The following is an 11,917-nucleotide window of genomic DNA, read 5'->3' as shown; positions in this document are numbered from 1 at the left end:
TGAAACTTAGAGTCTAAATGTAGCTATACATTTGCGGGAAAATGTATATTTTAAAATAATTTGAACAATTGAAAATGTAGCTAAAATTTCTCTCATTTGTGTGCAATACTGAAAGGTAAAATCTTCTGGTGATCTTTTTGAATTAAAGATTTATTCTGCATTTACGAGTGTTCCAAATTGAAGATTGGCATCATGTTTGTAACATCGTCATGTGACAAAACTCTATGTATAGATGAAATGAACATCCGTAGAATTAACGCCCTTTTTGTCAGATACTTTAAATAGGTAAATGAATATCTGAGTATAAAAATGGCTAAACTGCAACCACGTATATAAAAAGATAGACTCAAAGATGCATGTATGTGAATCAAAATTTGTCAACGACTTAAGATATCAATTATATACAAAGGCTTTTCTAAAAGTTCGAAGACTTCTATCTGTCATATCATTCATAAATTTGTAGACGTTTTTTAAGAAAAATAAATTTGAATGGTTTGAATATGAAATTTTCAATCTATCATGAGAATTTACTCAAAATTTGAAACTGCTTTAGTGGATGCAATTGATTAATATGTATATATTTGGGTAGTCATAACTCTGTAAAACGACACAAAACGAAGACAATTTATACGTTCATAATTAGAACTGTTGTTTCATTTTATAAACAAAAACTGTACCCTACTACATGAATGCCACTAAAACAGTTATAAGTCAACTAAATGCCGAGTGGTAAATACAGTTTTTATAAAGAGTGTGTGTGTGACGCCAGCCAGCTAGACTTGAGTGAAATGTCAAGGTATATAGCATTTTGGAGAAAATCATTACGTCATGTTTTTGAAGCTGCAATGTTGTAAATGTGCTTCTTGAAAAACAAAACAAGTTAATTTTAGAATAATCCATTAAAAGTTTCTTTGTTTAATTATAAAACAAAATACACCAACAAAGTAAATATTTTCTACATATTATTATGTGTTGCTCATTGACGTTGTCCGAAATTTTTCTGAACAGCCCTAGCTATTCTTGAAATATTCAATACTTCCAGCTGCTGTATGTTTTTTTTTTATTTTATGTATATGTATGTTTTAAATATTTAAAATAAAGTTTAAAAATACGAGGAAGTGTGTTAAATTATACAACTTAATTGCACTAAAATAAAGAAAAGAATACAGAAAAAAAAAAACGTTTGAAAAAGTATGAATAACAAATTCACGAAAAATATAGGCTGACAAAAAAGCCAGATAAATAAACGAAGGAACAACAAATATTGTAAAAAAAAAATAAATTTTAAAATCTAAACGCCAAAAAATCAAGCAAAATGTTGATAGAAAAAGGGCTACGGAGTGAAAACGCATTGAATTCGATGTAATGTCATACATCTGTTTTTCATCACGCCTTTTCTTGGTTGACATTTTGTATCACCAATCTAGTACTGCTCATCCATATCTTTTCACGCCTGTGGTCTAGGATAAAATTTTATATCTAATCTCTGATCCAATAGTGCTCATTCATATCTTTTCACGCCTAGTCTAGGATAAAATTTTGTTTCTAATCACTGATCAAATATGTCCATATTTTCCACGCATGGTCTGGAATAATTTTGTTTATTTAATCACTGATCCAGTCGTGTTCCTCTTTTCTTTTCATGTCTGTTCTCGGTTAAATCTTTGTATCTAATCACTGATCTAATACTGCTCATCCATATATTTTCACGCCTGGTCTTGATCCAGTAGTTCTCTAAGATACACCTTTAAAAATAATGCATAGTTTTGATAGAAGTTAAATTTAGAGAAAGAAAGTTAATCTTTGAAGGAAAGAAAATTTATTAGTTATAATAAATATAAACTTTCAACACATATTGATGTTTAACAACGTTAAGTACAAACCTGGTACAGAAGTACATGTAGATAAAATGCTCACACAGGATTTTGGGGTGTGTCGTCTGGCTCTGCTAAAGTACAATTCTGGGTCTCTAAATTTTAAACGGGCTAAATTTAATTCAAAACTGAAGCAAATTGGTTCCTGATGTTTGTACATGAGATATATGGAGATAACAAACAGTTTTCAAGCTCAAAGTTCATACAACAATACAAAATAGGAGCAGAGCAAACACAGACCTCTAATACATCAGAGGTGGGATCAGGTGCCATGGAAGAGTGAGCATCCCCTGCCGACGGGTCACACCTACGGGTCACGGGTACTCCTTGTCTTGATTGGGAAATAACGAAAAATCCGTCGATAATCACTGTGTAAATAATGGCCTAACAATTTAATGAGTATGAAAAACGTCGTTCAGCATTATATCATGACTCAGTGATAAATTGTTTTTGCTGATAAGGTCATTGAATCGACCATAGAACTTAGAATTTAAAAATGATGACTTTAAACGAAAATACTGATATTCTTGTTTCATCAACTTGTTTGTCAATAATTTACCTCATTTTAGAAATTGCTCATACGTAGAGCATGCAGTTGTATATCGAATACATGTATTTCCAGATGGCATTCAGGATTCTATTCAGAGAGATTTATTCTAAAGAGAGACAAAAACCCCTTGCGAAAAAGAAATATATTAAAATTAAGTATATTGGAATAGCGAACATTATTCAAGCAATACAACTAACGAGCAAAGCAACATACACTTGTAGACTTCTTAAACTTCAACGGAGGGATCAGGTGACATGGAGGGGTAAACATCCCCTTCTCCGACGAGTGACGTCCGCCGTTTGTCCCTTATCATGATCGGAAACAATTCTCTTCAAATTTCATTAAGCAAACATTATTTAGTAAAAATAGAGAAAGAAAACGGGTTTTTAAATACCTGACGTATTTCTTACATCAGTTTTCTGGTATAATAAGGACTGACAACCACGTCTATTTGTAACTGATTTCCTTGGTTGCTACATTTATGCATGGGTTTGTTTTTCCAACAGCTGAGGCGGCACAAACTTTGATTAGGGGAGTTCAAATATTAATGATTTTTTTATGATGTCAGATATTGATAACTTACTTCGACACTTGAAGAATTGAAAAATGTCATGAAAAAGTGTACATGGAAGCGTACAAGATGAGAATATTCTCCTGCTCTAGGACCTTTTTCAATTTTGAAAGTTTATAAAAGTAAAATGTTGCTGTTAATATCATATTTTAATTTACAAATTTGGTTTCTTTATTATATTGATCCACTGACTAGACTTATCTTTCACTTAAATTTGTAAAAAAAAAAAAATTAACATATGCATATGACTTGTACTCGCCAAGATATCGTGGGTATAATTAATTTTGTAAGCAGTTAGCACCTCGCTTCCCAGTCTTCTTATCGTTTACCTGTGTCAGTGTGGGTTTGAAATAAATGAGTTTGTTGGGGCCTATCATTTTCCCCCGAAATGTTAAATTTTCCTATAGAATTTGATAAAACTCCATTTTAAGAATTATAAAATGATTATTTTTAGCTCACCTGAGCCGAAGGCTCAAGTCAGCTTTTTCTGATCAAAATTTGTCCGTCGTCTGTCGTTGTTGTCGTTGTCGTCGCAAACTTTTCACATTTTCATCTTCTTCTCAAGAACCACTAGGCCAATCTCAACCAAACTTAAAGTATCCTTAGGTGAAGGGGATTCAAATGCGTACAAATGAAGGACCAAGGGAAGATTATTATGAATTAGTGAAAAATTAATGGCATTTTAAAAAAATCTTCTTTTCAAGAAACATTGCGCCAGGAAAGATGAAACCAAGGTGCAATGATCCTCATGTAGAGTAGATTCAACTTTGTTCAAATCATGATCCCTGGGGGTAGGCTGGGGCCAAAATGTCCAACCAAAGTTTTGCATAGGAATATATATGGAAACCTTTAAAATCTTCATTTCAAGTACTTTAAATCCATAATTAGTAATATTTAAAATATAGAATCATACTCAGGTAGTGTAAATTCTAGTTCGTTCAAATCATGATCCTCTGCGGGTAGGGTGGGGTCAAACTGGCCGATCAAAGTTTTACATAGGAGTACATAGGAAAAATCTTTAAAAATCTTCTTCTCAAGAACCACTGGGCCAGGAAAGATGAAACTCATGTGGAATCATCCTCAGGCAGTGTAAATTCAAGTTCGTTCAAACCATGATCCCCGGGGATAGGGTGAGGCCAAAATTGCCGATCAAAGTTTTACATAGGAGTATATAGGAAAAATCTTTAATAAGCTTCTTCTCAAGAACCACTGGGCCTGGAAACATAAAACTCATGTGCAATCATCCTCAGGTAGTTTAGATTCAAGTTTGTCCAAATCATGACCCCCGGGGGTGGGGTAGGGCCACAATGGCCAACCTAAGTTTTACATAGGAATATAAAGGGAAACCTTTTGAAATCTTTTTTTCAAGTACTTCAAATCAATGATAATATCAGTAATATTTATATGGAATCATCTTAACCCCCGGGGGTAGGGATTGAGCCGAAATAGCCGATCTCAATTTTACAAAGGAATATAAACTGTAAGAAAAATCTTTAAAAGTCTTCTTCTCAAGATCCATAGGAACAGTAAAGATGAAACTCGACTTGAATCATCCTCAGATAGAATACATTCAAATTTGTTCAAATCATGACCTCTGGGGCTAGGATGGGGTCATAATGGCCGTTAAAATGTTTATATAGGCATATATAGGAAAAATCTTTAAAAATCGTCTGCTCAAGAACCACTGGGCCAGGATATACATGTATGAAATTCATGTGGAGTCATCCTCTGGTAGTGTAGATTCAAATGTGTTCAAATCGTGAAACCTGGGGGTAGGCTGGGAGCCAATATGGCTGATCAAATTTTTACAAAGGAAAAAATAAAATAAATCTTTAAAAATCTTCTTCTTAAAACCATTAAGACAGGAAAGATGAAACTCATGTGAAATTATCCTCAGGTAGTGTAGATTCAAGTTTGTTCAAATCATGAACCCCGGGGGTGGGGTGGGGCCACAATGGCCAACCTAAGTTTTACATAGGAATATATAGGGAAACCTTTTGAAATCTTTTTTTCAAGTACTTCAAATCAATGATAATATCAGTAATATTTATATGGAATCATCTTAACGTTGTGTAGATTCTAGTTCGTTCAAATAATGATCCTCTGGGTGATAAAATTCAAGCCCCCCCTACCTCAGTAAACCTTCACTTCTGATCTGATATGTGCTTTTTCTAAGCCGATGTGCTCAAGTGAGCGCTGTGGCCCCTTGGCCTCTTCTTTTTTTTAATTTTCGAGTTAAAAGAATCCTTAATGTATAATAGATACTTCAACCATTCATATTTGAAACATTCACCGCAAAATTTGCTTACCCTAAATTGTTTTAAAAGCAATATAAAATCAGTCAATAAGTAGATCAATAAAAAATGAACCAAAATTGTTACTGTTGATATTATTTACAACAAATTTTCGGAAATTATATCTTTTTTCCATGAACATTTCTCTGATGAAAATTTATAGATATTTCGTATTAAAGCGCTTTGTAAACCCCCTTTTCATATACATACCTCTTGTTAATCGAAACTACTGAATACTAGGACAAAAGACATGTGAGGACAGCACTAATCATGATTATGATGCCTAAAATACATTTTATATCTTTATTATAAATGAGACAAAATTGATTCCCCAACTTTACATGATCCTTGCTTAAAAAGTGTTTTAAAAGATGCATTGTATCATAATAATGACGTTTCAAACAATACTTAGTCTAATATACAAAATAAGGAATTTTCAAAATTGAGAAAAAATCTTATCAATAATCATATAATCATCATTGAAATCAAATCAAATAAATTTTGTAAAGGAAGCTCTTTTCGTTTTACTTCTGAAATTATATATCAGAAGAGTAATTTTAAAATAATAAAAAAAAAAAATTTTGTAGGCTTACAAGTAAATAATACGCTGAATAGTTATTGTTACATGTAAATAAGCAAAATTAGTTATGTGCAGACAAAATACATGTTAATAAATACATGAACAATTTCAGGATTTTTTCTGCCTCCAAAATTACAGTAGAACTTATTATACTTGTATCACACAAAGCAAAAACCTGAGGCTGGCATGCAGGACATCATCTCTATATTCTAGACAAAATAGTATATGTTATATATTCTAGACAAAATTGTGAACTACAGATCATGACCTTGTTACTAAATTAAAAAGCGAGGCATTAAAATGTTTGAACCGATAAATGAATTCAAGGTTAACTGAGTCGTTACAATTTCAATGAAAACCTGAAAATGTTACTCACAGTTTTCTTCTATGCGTGCTATGCTCGAATTAACAAGAGACAATGAACATCGTTTTCTGAAAGTTTGTTCTATAGTTCAATTTGTGTTAATTCATATTTGCAATCATCAATACAATCCTCGCGAATATACATCATTTCAGCTCAGTTTATAAAGCAAATATAAAACAAATATAAAATCACGCAATATAAATATTCATCCTTTCTCTCCTCACTCCTCTCTCTATACTATTGGAATGAAATGAATTGAACAGCAAAAATGAAAAAAAAAATCGCCATGTGCATTTTCATTTTGATACGTACCTTTAAAACAAATAGAAAACAGGGAGAAGAAAAAGAAAAGTGATATATGTAGTAGTACTACCCAAGTGAGTGAAGTTAGAATGTAATATTAAACATTGTTGTCTACTTCCAATGAGAAATTACATGCATTTTCATGAGTTTTTGTCAAGGATACTTCTTTTAACAAAAGAATGTTAAGCAAAACCAAATCTGAAATTAAATTCCAATTTTTAGAACTAATCAGTACTGAAATATATATGCATAAACAAAATCAAATGTAATTGAACATATAAAATTCTTACCTGTTTAAATTCTATCATTTATAACAAAATTCGTTAACCGTAATAAAATTAAAATTTATTATGCAATATACTAAAAATTATACTTGTAAGGAAAATGAGTTGATAATTAAGAAATCGAGAAGTGGATGTGCACCAATATGCTAAAAATTCATGAGGATAAAACACACTTTATAGTTTTTGCTCCTAAACATCAAGTTAACTTCTCCATCTCACCATCTGAACTTTAATGACACCGTCATTAGGGAGACAACCAGTGTTAAGAACCTCGGTCTCGTGCGTGCTGCTACAAACGGCTAATGATTACGGAGGAATTTTGCTCGTATGTTGTCTAGGCTCGACTATGCTAATGCTCTATACTCCATGCTCTGTGGTATTAATACATTTGATCTAATCGAATTGCAGTGCATACAGAATATAGCGGCAAATATCATTTTACCCGTACCGGAAGGACGCACATTACTCCTATTCTTATGTTTATGCATTGGCCTCCAATCGAGAAACGCATCCAGTATAAAAATCTTTTTATTACAAATCAAAGCTATAAGATGCATGGTATCAAAATACATTGTAGAGCTCATCAACATCTATGAACCTGGCCGTTCCTTTAGATCAGCAAACTAGCTGATACTGCAAAGACCGCAATGTATGGCAACAGACGTTTTAATGTGGCTGTGCAGCATCCCTCTGGCCTTATTACCTTCATATCTGCTTTCATATCCATCTATTCACACTTTTTAAAATATCTTACAACCCACTTTTTTCATGGAGAAATTTGATACAATTTTCATCTTTGGTGTGTTATTATAGACTTTTATGGAATTGTGATTTATGCAAGAGCATATTTGTGACTCTTTAATATGTTATCTTAATATCAAGATTTTTTTCTGCTCAGTTGTATTTATATATTTTTTTTCTTATTTCAAAACTTATTATTCATCACATTTTTTCTACTTTTTTAATTTTTTAAATTTTTTTTATAAATACCAAATTTTAATATCCTATGACATTTAAGAAATGAAACATTTCAACTTAAGTTATCCGATATAATATAACTTGGGGCAGTTTACACTTTATAAACCGCGAAGCGGAGTAATACGTTAATGACGTAACTCATTGTGACGTAGGCAAGTTATGCTATACGAAATGGATAAAATCTTTTGCCTAATCAAATGACGTGTTACAACTAAAATTAAATTATTCAATATTATTTTATTCCTTATATTGTCTTCATATTTTTATAAATGTATATTTACTTTGTTGTACACTACTTTAGAATGATTGTTTTATAATAAATATACATATATGGCGTTTTATAAATATTTGTATTACTACTACTAATAATAATAATAATGGTCTACGGGTTTATTATCGTCCTTTTATATTGTTTAATCAAAACAATTATGACACAACACTGCTGCTTTGAATAAAGTATTGTTAAATTGAAATCTTACCTGAAAGGTAACTAATCCCCTCGAGGTGAATCATTTTTTTTTCTTAACAAGAAAAGTCACGATTAAAAAGATAATGAATCTAGTCGGATCGCTTTTATTGACGAATAATTTGACAAACCATATTGAATTAATAATTAAGATATTTTATTCCTATTATAAAGTTTTGTTTTTTTTTTTTGCTGTTTGATTTATCAGTTTTATTAGAAAAAAACGACCCGTTTCCATAAATCGTCTTATGTGATTGATTGATAAAAGAACTCTCTCTCTCTCTCTCTCTCTCTCTGTCTTTGCTTTTGAATAGCTTTAATGATTTCCATTTTAATAAAGATTTTGTTTTTCATTCTTACCTGAAGGATAAAATGGTATTTTCATGAGTTTCTTTCCAGCATTTAATCATTCAGTCTCTGGCATTGCTTAATATCGAAAAACACCGTACATTTAACTACTTCCACTTGGTCAAATTCCGCGGATTAACGTGTTCAGTCAAGATACACAATTCTGCGCATTTTCGTGCAGCAAATGAAGTTCATTACGGTGATAAAAGTCAGTCATATGCATAAATATGTGGAGATAACGAAAGTATTCGAACAGACGTTGTTTTTTTAACAACCATTAAATGTAATGATTAGTCAAACAGTCACTACCATATATTGTGTGTCACTCAATTTCAATTGACAGTCAACGACATCAAAGAGCGTAAATAGGAACAGGAATCATCTAATTCAAATTGGATCGGCTTTGCTCGACTCCATATGAGATAGATTCGACCTACATAATTTTGCATACTGCTTGATAAACCTTATTCTCTTATTGCTATATTTCATTTCTATCCCTATTTCACCAAAATAAATAAATAATGAAATGAAATAAAAATAAAATAAAAACAAATAAATAAATAAAAATTGCTCGCTCATGTGTAACCTTCAACTTTTATTTGATTAAATAATTCATTTTTTTTTCTATTTGTGTAATTTTGGATTCATTATGTAATGTGAAGATATAACTGATATAATTTTTGTTAAAAAATATAATTTTAAGGAATCACATTTTTCCTAATAATGCTTTGTATTTCCGTACAAACGATTTACTTAATCAGAAATAAACATGTACAACATAACTGATCCAGCAAATATAAAAAAAAAGTTTTACATGGTTGAACAAATACAAAATGTCTGCGAATCCTTTTTAGATTCTTTTCTTGATGAACAAATTAATATGATAACCAAAGTTTTTAATTCAAATTATGCCACCAACAAACATCCACTTTTTCATAGTGATACTAATTATTTTTACAAACATTAGGAATAACATGTACTTGAAATTTTAACGCACAGCGCAAGTAAGTATCTACAATGTACAAGCAATTATTAATTCGGGAACGGATCCAGAAGTCTATATATCTACACTTGTTCGATGAAATTCTCTAAAACGTGTTTAAAAATAAGGAAATGGTCAAAATTATTTATAAAGTTTAAAAACTCACGAACATCTGCGTTTGTTCTTTCCCAAAGCAAATTACAAAATAAAGCAATCAGACGCTTTTTTATGTCACAAATCAAGTTAAAGGAGTGCAACTGACAATTTTTTTAAATTTTAAATTAAGTGCTGGAAAACAATTGCTCAATCCCCTTTACTTAAATTTCAGTCTAAAGTCCTTTCTTGTAAGCTATAGAATGCCTTTTGTAGTTTTGTGAAGTATACCAGGCCTCCAGTAATCATCAATATCAGCCTGGAACCTCAACCCAACAAAACTATTGACAAGAAAATTAATTTTCAATATTAACAATAATAAGAGACCCCTTTACAGATTTTCATTGAGGGAGAACCTTCTCCAGCCATTTTCATAGCTAATCGCACTTTTTCCCCATGTTTGGTAACAGTAACAGCAATCTTACCTTCCAGGATGAATGTGAAGCTTAATTTAACTCCTAGTTCTGTAGATAATTATTCATACATAGAAAAATAAACGATATTAACAAATAAAGATAAGTTATGTAGGTGAGATGTAGGCGTTTTGATAATTAATGTTTTATTCGCTTTTACACCTATAAACATAGATAATGCCTAGGAGTGCTATTAAGTACAGACAATTCAGTGTTTTTTATTGAATAAAAATAATCATTTTACCTGATGTTTCCGTTACTGGTGTTGTTGCTTTAGTGACGTCACATTTCATATCCTCTGAGGAGAGATCCCGTAACAATACTCCTGTCAGATTACTGGGAGTTGTACATCTTGGTTCAGAAAAACGTCCTAACTTTAAGTTTCTTGATTGGGCAAACCTGACAAAATCGGCTAAGATGCAATCACAATGCAGAGGATTCCTGTCCACCGACCTTTAACAAATAAAACTATCATAGTTTTAATGTGTGATATCTCTTTAAATTCTGATATCTACATAAAGCAATAAAAGTTCTTTATATCAAATCTAAAAATAATATTTCATAATCAACGAAGACCAAAATACATGTTTAAACTCAATTAAGCATTATCCACATTACCAGAATTGAATTATCTAAAAAATATTCTGCATACTTACAGGGCCTTTAATTTTGGAAGTCCAAGGAACATGTCTTTGTCTAATGTAGTTATGTTATTGCTATAGATGTACCTACATTGTAACACATACATTTTTTAACCTGATGATCCACGTTCACTATTCATGAAATAATGTTGAATGAAATTTAAATGAGCGAACAACCTGATGTGAGTTAACTTCAAATGAATATATTGTCTTTCCCTGTCTTTGTAAATTGAACCTTCCATCTTAAACCTTAAAATGATCGCAGCTAGGATATGGCTGCCCGTAAAACATCAAACTGTTCAAACTGTACTAGCTTCTCTGAACTACCTAGATATGACGTCATAATAGAATATGACGTCAAGTCACTGCATACTCGAGCTGACATGACAAGGAAAATGTTATAATTTTTACATGGCGTGTAGATTTATTATGGGGACTTGTTGTTTAATTCAAGTGTTAGGATTGTTTTTTAAGCTCGAGTGTGCTATTATGATGTTGAACATTTGAAATTTAAATATTCATATTCTTTTCGCTTGTCTGATATGCACATATTCAAACAATAACGAAAAATTATGTGTGAAACGCTCCCCTTACATATCCGTAGACAAAGTAGAATTTATGAATTGTGTTTATATATTGGACTGGCACAAATAATAAACAAGGAAAAATTGAAGATATTCTGAGTGAATCTTTAAGAAAAGTATGTCCTCTAACTGAATTTTGCTAGGGGATTTTGTGTAGTTTATCCAATTTTGTACATGTATAAATCGCGATAAAGAGTGGAAAATACCCTTTCTTATGTTGGTAAGTTGAATTTCTCGTAAAGTATTTTCTTAAGGAGAAAATTAAACCTTTCCCAGCACTTTCTATGTACCAGGGATCATGATGAATTAATCTATGTTACAAGCTTTGCACACTAGTTTTGTTTTGCACTCGTGCCGACGCGATATTTGTACAACAAATAGGAATATCATAAATTTCCGTCACGTGTACAACACAAGCATGTGACATCACAAAAATGCTTTGAAATAAAACCTGATGAAACTATTATCTCAAGTTGACTGCAATTTCAAACAAAGATGACATATAAAAATTAAACTCTAGATTAAACAATGT

General features: G+C 31.4%; 1 long non-coding RNA gene across 2 annotated transcripts; it reads right to left on the bottom strand.

The window, feature by feature from the left end:
• Window positions 1-1,336: 1,336 nt before the first annotated feature.
• LOC134254580 (uncharacterized) lies at window positions 1,337-7,090 on the bottom strand. Of its 2 annotated transcripts, XR_009989337.1 has the most exons (4): window positions 5,500-7,090; window positions 2,434-3,014; window positions 1,884-1,969; window positions 1,337-1,745 (listed from the first exon to the last, which is right to left on the bottom strand). It is a non-coding gene; the product is annotated as an uncharacterized LOC134254580 (long non-coding RNA). The 2 variants fall into 2 exon arrangements; XR_009989336.1 differs by lacking the exon at window positions 5,500-7,090 and having other exon boundaries at window positions 2,434-3,218.
• Window positions 7,091-11,917: the final 4,827 nt, after the last annotated feature.

Source organism: Saccostrea cucullata, unplaced genomic scaffold (genome assembly GCF_032062105.1).
Source record: "Saccostrea cucullata isolate Sc308-1 unplaced genomic scaffold, CSIRO_AGI_Scuc_v1 ctg13228, whole genome shotgun sequence".
NCBI classification, from domain to species: Eukaryota; Metazoa; Mollusca; class Bivalvia; order Ostreida; family Ostreidae; genus Saccostrea; species Saccostrea cuccullata.
The sequence above is the reverse complement of the archived record's forward strand: the minus strand, read 5'-3'. Positions and strand labels throughout refer to the sequence as shown.